Source organism: Lepus europaeus, chromosome 5 (assembly GCF_033115175.1).
Source record: "Lepus europaeus isolate LE1 chromosome 5, mLepTim1.pri, whole genome shotgun sequence".
Classification (NCBI taxonomy): domain Eukaryota; kingdom Metazoa; phylum Chordata; class Mammalia; order Lagomorpha; family Leporidae; genus Lepus; species Lepus europaeus.
This window is the reverse complement of record NC_084831.1, coordinates 98,799,025-98,808,508: the sequence shown is the minus strand read 5'-3', so window position 1 is coordinate 98,808,508 and position 9,484 is coordinate 98,799,025. Positions and strand designations below refer to the sequence as shown.

General features: G+C 38.9%; 1 pseudogene; it reads left to right on the top strand.

Moving 5' to 3' along the window:
• The first annotated feature begins 243 nt into the window (after positions 1-243).
• LOC133759158 (furin-like) lies at positions 244-1,524 on the top strand (annotated as a pseudogene).
• Positions 1,525-9,484: the final 7,960 nt, after the last annotated feature.

Below are 9,484 nucleotides of genomic sequence, written 5' to 3'. Positions count from 1 at the left end.
TCATAAGATTAACCGTATACTAAGTAAAGACTTCAACAAATAGCAAGGATAAAAACAAGCACTGTTCCTCAATGTTAGAGACAAGGGCTGTAAAATTAATTTTAAAACTAACCTTGATTCTAAAATTTTATATACTTTTTTCTGAGAATTGTTTTCAATGCTATATGGGTATGTATGTTTGTATATATTTAAGTATATATGTGTGTTTGTACTTACACATAAATATACATTTACATTTATGGAATGGGGGCCAGCTGCAAGTGCAACAAATACACTAACAGCATCTACACGTTGTCCATCAGCAGTGCCACTCAGCTTGGCAACATGCCCTAGTACAAAGTTCCTGCTAATCCACACTGGCCACCACCTACAGCAGAGGCAACCAGACAAGAAGCAGATCCTGAACACTGACTTGCGGCAGAAGTGCACAGTCTCACATGGGCACCTCAGCCTCGGCCCCTTTGGCAGCTGGCATCATTGCACTCACCCTGGAGGCCAAGAAGAAGCTTACCTGGCGGGACATGCAGCACCTGGTGGTCCTCAAAGCCAGCCCACCTCAATGCTCATAAACGGACAGCCAGTGGCGTGGGCCGCAAAGTGAGCAACTCATACGGCTGTGGGTTACTAGATGGCAAGTGTCATGGTGGCTTTGGTTCAGAAGTGGATGACACTGGCCCCCCCGCGGAAGTGCATCATCATCGACATCCTCATGGAGTCCAAGGACCGCAGGAAACACCTGGAGATGCACAAGACTGTGACCACGTGCCTGGGCAAGCCCAAGCACATCACCTGGCTGGAGCACCCTCAGCACAGCTCACCCCTGTCATACAACTGCCGCAGTGGCCCAGCTGTCCACCTGGTCAGCCCCATGGGCACCTGCTCCATCCTGCTGGCCATGAGGCCCCACGACTACTTTGCAGACAGTTTCGACGACTGAGCCTTCATGACAAACTGTTCCTGGGACAAGGACCTCTCTGGCGAGTGGGTCCTAGAGACTGAGAACCCAGCTGATCAAGTTCACCCTCGCGCTCTATGGCACGGAAGGGCTGCACACGCCTCCTGAAAGCATCGGCTGGAAGACCCTGCACCAGAAGAGCTGTGTTTAGCATTGCCTGCCGGGGTTCATTCCCCAAGTCCTCGATATGCACTATAGAGCACCGAGAACGACGTGCAGACCATCCGGGCCATCCTCCGCACCCCCTGCCACGCCTCGTGCGCCATCTGCCAGGGGCCAGCCCCTATCGACTGACTCAGCTGCCCCAGACACATTTCCCTGGACCCCATGAAGCAGATCAGCTCTCTGCAAGGCCAGAGCAGCAGCAACAGCCTCCGCCTTCATGCTGGAATTCTTCACTGCCTTCCTGGTCCTGCAGCCGCGCTCTGGCTTCAGCTTCCCTGGAGTGAAGAGACACACCATGGAGCGAGACCTCATCTCCTACAAGAGGCTGCCACCGAAGCCTGGAATAAGGAGTGCCTTGGGAGGACGAGAAGACCGCCTTTATCAAAGACCGGAGCACCATTTGAGGAGCCAACAATGCAGGACCTTGGTCCTGACCTATGATCGCCACTTCCTCCGAGGCTCACCAGAGTTGGGGTACTGCGTCAGGGATGTAAAAGCCCTTGGAGAGGTGGCCCCCGCCTCCAAATCCCTCCTAGGCCAACCTCTCTGCTGTCTGAATGGGGACCATTATTGCTTTAGAGGGACAGGGGAGGGGCAAAAGCCACAGCAGCCTGGGCCGGGAATCCAGAAAATGAAGGGCTGCCCCTCTCCACTCGGCAGCACTCTAGCTGGGTTTCACTCCTTTCTCCACTTGCAGGGGGTCCTGGGGTAAATGGAGCCCCCTCCCCCCCGTACCCCAGCTGGTTCTGCCTTCACCCTCGGCTGGCTGGGCCCAGGGAGGGGGTTGGTGAGACTCAGTGTCTGCCAACCCTGCGGCCTCCCAACTAGCCCAAACGCAGTCCCAAAATTTAAAAAAAAAAAAAAAAAAAAAAAAAAAAAAGTATTTTGGTGAAGTAAAAAGTGCCAAAGGAGGGGATGGGCTTCTGTGGGACTGAGTGGGCCTCACTCCCACAAGTTTGAACGATGTAACTTTAGCTGCCAAAAGATGCTGAGAAAATATTGTGAAAATTGACAGCAACGACTTGGATGACCTAGGGCTGGCGCTGTGGCGTGATGGGTAAAGCCGCCACCTGCAGTGCCAGCATCCCATATGGGTGCTGGTTCGAGTGTCGCTGCTCCACTTCTGATCCAGCTCTCTGCTATGGCCTGGGAAAGCAGTAGAACATGGTTCAAGTCCTTGGGCCCCTGCACTCCCTTGGGAGACCTGGAAGAAGCTCTTGGCTCCTGGATTCAGATTGGCACTGCTTCAGCCATTGCAGCCAATTGGGGAGTGAACCAGTGGATGGAGACCTCTCTCTCTGCCTCTCCTTCTCTCTCTGTGTAACTCTGACTTTGAAGTAAATAAATAAATCTTTAAAAAAAGAAAGAAAAAATGTGTAATTCCTCAGAACACAAAACCTCTCTCTCTCTCTCTCTCCCTCCCTCCCTCTCAGCCTGTCAAATATTAAATAAATTAAGCGGATAAATAATAGTTTATTTCTCAACCTCTTCTAATAAATGTTACATTAGGGAAAACTTCCGAACTCATTTATGAGGCAGCATTTCCCAGATATGAAAACCAGAAAGGGATACTAAAACAAAATAGGTTACCAAGATTCTCAGTGAATTTCAGTACAAATATATTCCGCAAAATACCAATGAAATAAATTTGACAGCACAGAAATCATACACCCTGATGAAGTGTGCTATTCAACATATGCATATCAATAAGTGTGGTACCTCACATTTATAGAATCCTGCTATAGACACGCCATTTACCAATATTGAACATCTTTTCATGACAAGAACCCAACATATTAGGTATAGGAGGAACTTAGCTCTATAAAATAAAGGCTGTATATAAAAAGACCACAAAGGCCATCATGCTTAATGGAATGGTGAAAAGTAGAAACTTTCCTCTAACATGAGACAAAAGACAAGGACATCCACTGTCATCACTTTTAGCCAGTATAATACTGGAAATTCAATTCAAAGCAATTAGGCAAGACAAAAAAGTAAAAGGCATCCAAATCAGAAATGAAGAGCTAATATTCTTTGTTTTCAGACACATGAGCCACCAAAAGTAGCAGATAGAGATGAGTATGAATAATTTATACTAAGTAATTTCTTATATTTCAAAATTTGTTACATAGCAAAATGAACACATTGCTAATCTTGTCAACTATAACAGTCTCAACTATTTTAAAATATTGATATTTAACATAAATCATATTTAAACATTTTTAAACATTTTGTCCTGTTGTTAAAGGAAAGGAATAATAGACTCTTCAAGTGAGATAACATTAATTATCATTCTATTTTCCTATATCATTAATATAACAAGAGATATATTGAACTTAACAACTAACATAAGGACTCCATCCTTTTTTAATAACCTAAATACTTTTGAAGTATCTTTTTTTCTTCAGTTGTAGTTGATTGTCACGTTGGGGGCCAACTTCCAACTGAATAGTGATATATAGTATTTACAGAGTGATAAATATTATTATATAAGTAGTAATATTTATACATACCCATATTATAATTTTTATAAATATATAAAAGTAAATAAATATTCTTTTTGCATATAATTGTTTTAGCCTCACTGAAATATATTTTTGGTCACTCTAGAACTTATAAACAACAGAAAGTCATAAAAATTAGGAAACTGAAGTCAAATTTTATCTTACAATTTACAATAGCATCTAATGTTAAATCTTTATTTGATGACTTACATAAAAATTTTAAATTTTAGTGAGACTGATATTAAATAATAGATTCTTGAACATATTAAGTTAGATTTAACATTTCAGACTTAATAATTTTTCTAGAAAACACACATTATTTAATCTTATGAAACTGTCTTTTAAGTACAAGAAAATATGTGATATTATTTAGAAACAGAGCCAAAAAATGTGACCCATATCTATCTTAATTAATTTATTTATTTGAAAGTCAGGTTGACAGGCAGACAGGGAGAGACAGAGAGATCTTTCATCTACTGGTTCACCCATTAAATGATCACCATAGCTGGATCTGGGCCAAGCCGAAATGAGGAGCCAGGAACTCCATCCAAGTCTTCTACATGGATGCAGAGGTCCAAGAACTTAGGTATCTCTACTGTCTTCCCACAAGCATTAGTAGGAATTTGGATTGACATGTTATTGCCAGGACTCATACTGGTACTCTGATATTGGATTGGGACATTGAAACTGGTGATATAACCTGTTGTGCCGTGCCAGTCCTCTATGTTTCTTTTAATTGCAGATTTTCCATGTGTCATGATTAAAGGTAGAAATTGAAGAGACATCTATTCTATGTGTTTTTTCATTGGGATGTTTTCTAATTTAGAAATGTGGTAAAGGACATAAGAAATTTTGCCAAAAATTATAAAATGATTTCAAGTAATATTATCGTGTATATGGACACTAAAAGGGAGTATATAAAATGAACTGCAACATGCATGTTTTTATATAATTTGTTTTCTGTAGCACCAGGTTGAATATGGAGTAAGTAGGAGAAAGAATAATGTGACAAACCTACACTATTTTAATGAGCATATTTCCCTCATCTATAAAATCCTTATTTTTCTGTTTCTTTTCAATCACATATATCTCCTTTACTGTTATGATAAATTTTGCAAGAACACAAGATATTTACAGTGAATTAACCAGTCTTTTTCTTCAGTTTCACAGACACAAATTCAATGAGTTCTTAAACAATATCTCAAAAATGTACCCATTCAAATAATAAAACAGAAAAATGAATCAACTACCTTGGTATAAAGCTTAATAAACAAAGATACTAATTGGTTGAATTTTTTGTGAATATTTTGCATTTTCTTTGTTTTCTTTATAATATTTTTAAAAGGAATGTTTTTATAGCATGTAGAAGAAATAACATGAATCTTGAATTTTTGAATATTTATAATGATATTACTGTGAAAACAATAACCCAATCAAGGGAATGCATGTTTGTGTAGCAATTCCTAAATTTAAACACCTACTATGAATTTCATACCATGAATCTGAGTGTGCTGTGCATGATCGAGTTGAGAGACCAAAATAACTGAAATATATGAAGTTTTTTAAGATTTTATGTCAGAATGGGTGACAATATCTACAAATGATATTTTGATGAAGAGGATAATTCGTGTGAGTTGGAGTCAATAGTGAAACCTCGGATGAAGACAGAGGACTCTAATTTCAGAAGAATACATGGTGATAAGCAAAAGTAAAGTTAGGGGACAATCAGACATCTTTACTGATAAGAGGGAAAAACATTAATGAGCACATGACAAAAGCAGAAAAGGACCTGGTTTGCTGAAACTTTGAAACATAAAGACTTGGAATAGTTAGATAAAATATACATAATCACAGAGGAAGGATCAAATGCATTCATGGTACACTGCATCTGTAAATAAAAGGCACCTTATTTTATTCAGAACTGATCTGATCTCAGGGTCAAAACACAAATGCTGCATAGAGGAAGAGGAAGCAACGAGAATTTTTATTTCTAATCTTTTAATTGCATTAATCTTACAGGTTGAGAATAACCAATGTTTATTCCCTCAAAGTTTTGATTCTACTTCTCTGTTCCTTCTTAACCTAGTGTTTTTGGGGGCTGGCACTGTGGTATAGTAGGCTAGGCCTCTGTCTGTGGCACCAGCATCCCATTTGGGCTCTGGTTTGTGTCCCAGCTGCTCCTCTTCCGATCCAGCTTTCTGCCTTGGCTTGGGAAAGCAGTCAAAGATGGCACAAGTGCTTAGGCCCCTGCACCCTAGTGGGAGAACCCGAGAAAGCTCCTGACTCCTGATTTTAGATAAGCCCAGCTACAGCCATTGCAGCCATTTAGGGAGTGAACTAGCAGATGGAGGACCTTTCTCATTGTCTCTCCCTCTCTCTGTAGCTCTGCCTCTCAAATGAATAAATAAAATCTTTAAAAATAATTAGCATTTTTGTGTATGACAATCTTACTTCTACATTCTGTTGCCAGGAAAAGAAAGTGAATTTCAGATCCTACAACTAATCTGCATATTGCCTGTTCTCTGTTATAGAACCAGTATGAACTGGCCAACACTAAGATGTAAGTGGTCTTGATCACAAGCCCTTTGCAGGACTTTTGCTTCTGAGTCAATGAATAGTAAAATTTGGAGCCTAGTATCTTTATCTTGCAGTGATATGACCCTTAGCTTATTGTCCTTATCTTAGCTGTCACTGATGCTGGGTAATGATTAGTTCTCATGGATATTTTAAGCAAAGTCTTTCTCTGTCTTCTGCCATGTGCTATCGAATTCAGTTCTTTGCTGGCCTAATGCATTTTTGATTGTTTTATTTTTGTTAAGTTCTGTATTGGTGGTTGGGGATATTTAGCAAAATTTTTGGTCTAATTTATGTCAGAGGAGAATATGAGGGTGGTGCTAGGTAAACTACTTAAAAAATTGCTTTCACTAAACACAATCATCCAGTTCTTACAAATTTACCTTGAGGAAGAAGGAATCCTAGGCTAGTAGCAAAACTGAAGTCGTATTTCCCCTTTGGACTCACATTATGGGTGCTGCAAAAATCAGTTCATCTAAAACGTTCATTCAGTCAAAAAGAAGAACACAGATGGAATACATGTATATAGTTGTCTTCTCTATTTCTGTCTCCATCTTTCTCAGAATTTATTGTCCAGAAAGGAAACAAAAAATATTTTCCTTTGTCTTCTGAAGTTTGAGACATTTGCCTATGTAAATTTCTGTTAGGTCTTTATATTTATTTTATTTATGTTATTGATAACTAGTAAATTTTATAATATATTTTAAGGTAAAAAGTATTACAATTGTACCTTGCTTACAAGTTCTATGTTTAAAATTATTAATTTTAAGTGAGGAACTCTTACTTTTTTGTACACTTGCACAACCATCGTAGTGCTCCTATTCCTCTCCCTATTTTGATCTCCCTGATGTTCAAGTGATACCATCCTGCTTATTAATCTTTTTCAGTATAAATAAGTTTGTGGGTTCTTACCACATATTCAAAGAATTCTGAATACTGGCCCAAATAGGCCAGACAACATGGTAAGTTTTAAGGATTTTATTCAGTGAGAGAAATGAGCAGGAGAGTGAGGGTTTTATTTAGGGGAGAAACAGAAGTCTAGAAGCTAAGTTGGGTCCATACCAAGCAGAGAGCAAGCCAGGAGCAAACCACATGCAGCAAGCATGTAGGCAGGAAAGCAGAGAGTGGGCGGCCCGAAGGCCAGGTGTCCCAAGGCCCCGGGCAACAAGGGCAACAAAAGGGAGTGTCCCACCAAGCTCCAGGCCTTTAATCCACTTCCAAAGGGGAGTGGTTACATAGTCTGATGGACAGATGGCCTTATAGGTGGGGTTAGGTAGGGGTGTGAGATCACTTAGAGGGCGTGATCTTCCAGCTTACAAGCCTAATCAAATTTATCCTGCCTACATCACAAGTACATAGACATCTTGAATAAATAGTAGAAAAGTACAGTGAAAATGAAAAAGATACAAATATAATGACATTTTTAAAATGCTATTCCAAGTGCAATATTAATGACCATTAGGATAAACTGAGTGGGTCATATATAAAGTGTGACTTCATATTTTTTCTTACAACTACATACGAATTTATAAAAATCTCAAAATAGAAAGTTAAAAAAAGGAAAAAAAGCTATCAGATATTTAAAAATGGGACAATAAGAAAAAATTATAACACTCTTTTAAAAAAACTAAATAGTGAATGACAATACATGGAACTAAGATATGTGATTAAATCGTGAACAATGCACTAAAGGAATTAAGTCTATAATTAAATTATTTCCAAAGGAAATCTCTATGCTGAGATGAATTTAACAGAATAAATCACCACTAAACTTTTACAAAGAAATAATATTAACTTATATCAAATTACTCAGGAAGTCAGAAATAAATGAAGACTACTCAAATTGTCTTGTGAGGTCAGCATAATCTTGATACAAATTCCTGACACCAATATGGTAAGAAAAGCTATTTTTAGATGTAAAATTTTCTTTAAAATTAATAATTTGAATTTTAAAATGTATGAAAGGTATAATACATTCTGAAAATAACATGGGTTGCTGGCCCTTCAGTCTGTGACTTAGCCTGCTGCACCACACAGCGGCACACAATGCGAACCCCGAGAATAACTCTTAAACATTCTGAAAATAACAAGTGAAAATATTGGTGAGACTATGGAGAAATTCAAACCTTTGCTTAGTGTAGTCGGGATTGTAAAGTGTTACCACTTCTAGGAAAAAGTATTACAGTTTCTCAAAACATTAAAGCTAGAATCTCTTTATGATCCAGCAGTTCCACTTCTGGGCATACAGCAAAAAGGATTGACAGCAGAGTGCTCAAAAGACATTTGTACACCCATGTTTATAGAATCACTATTCATAATGCCAACAGGCGGAAGCAGCTCCATTGTTCAATGAATGAATAAACAATGTGTTACATACAAACCGTGGAATATTTTTTAGCTTTAAAAGGGAAGAAAATTCTGACAAATGCTGTAACATGAGCGAATTTTGAGAATACTCTGCTCAGTGAAATAAATATCATGAAAAGATAAACACTACATGATTTCAGATATATAAGGTACCTAAAGTAAGCAGATTTATATAAACAGAAAGTACAATGGTGGTGGTCACTGAGAGAAGTTATGGTGGAACTTGGAACAGTTTCAGTTTTGCAAGATGAAAAATCTTGGGTATTGGCTGCAGGCTGTGAATGTTCTTACAACTACAGAACTGTAGACTTAAATATAGCTATGTTGGTAATTTACATACTACATGTATTTACCATAATTTTTAAATCATACCTTTTTAGATAAATGTAAAATCTGAATAGAAATGGAGGAGTAAGGCATGTTCACAGATTTAGAAGAACCCATATGCTAATTTTTCACAAGTAAAGTTATATATTCTCAATATTAATACAAATAGTGTTCCTATGGGAGTATTTATACAATCTCAATATTACTCTCAATAATTTCCTATGGAGTATAACAAGCTTCTCAAATTTATATAAAACCTGGAGAATCATGAATAGGCATGAATAGCCTGCTATTGGGAGGTCTGAGTGTGGAAATCTCACTCAAGACTTCTGAGGGGACAGCTCTCTGCTATGGCCTGGGAAGGCAGTGGAAGATGGCCCAAGTCCTTGGGCCCTGCGCCCGCATGGGAGACCAGGAGAAGTACCTGGCTCCTGGCTTCGGATCAGCGTGATGCGCCGGCCGTAGCAGCCATTGGAGGGTGAACCAACGGCAAAAAGGAAGACCTTTCTCTCTGTCTCTCTCTCACTATCCACTCTGCCTGTCAAAAAAATTTAAAAATAAATTTAAAAAAAAAGACTTCTGAGGGAGATCT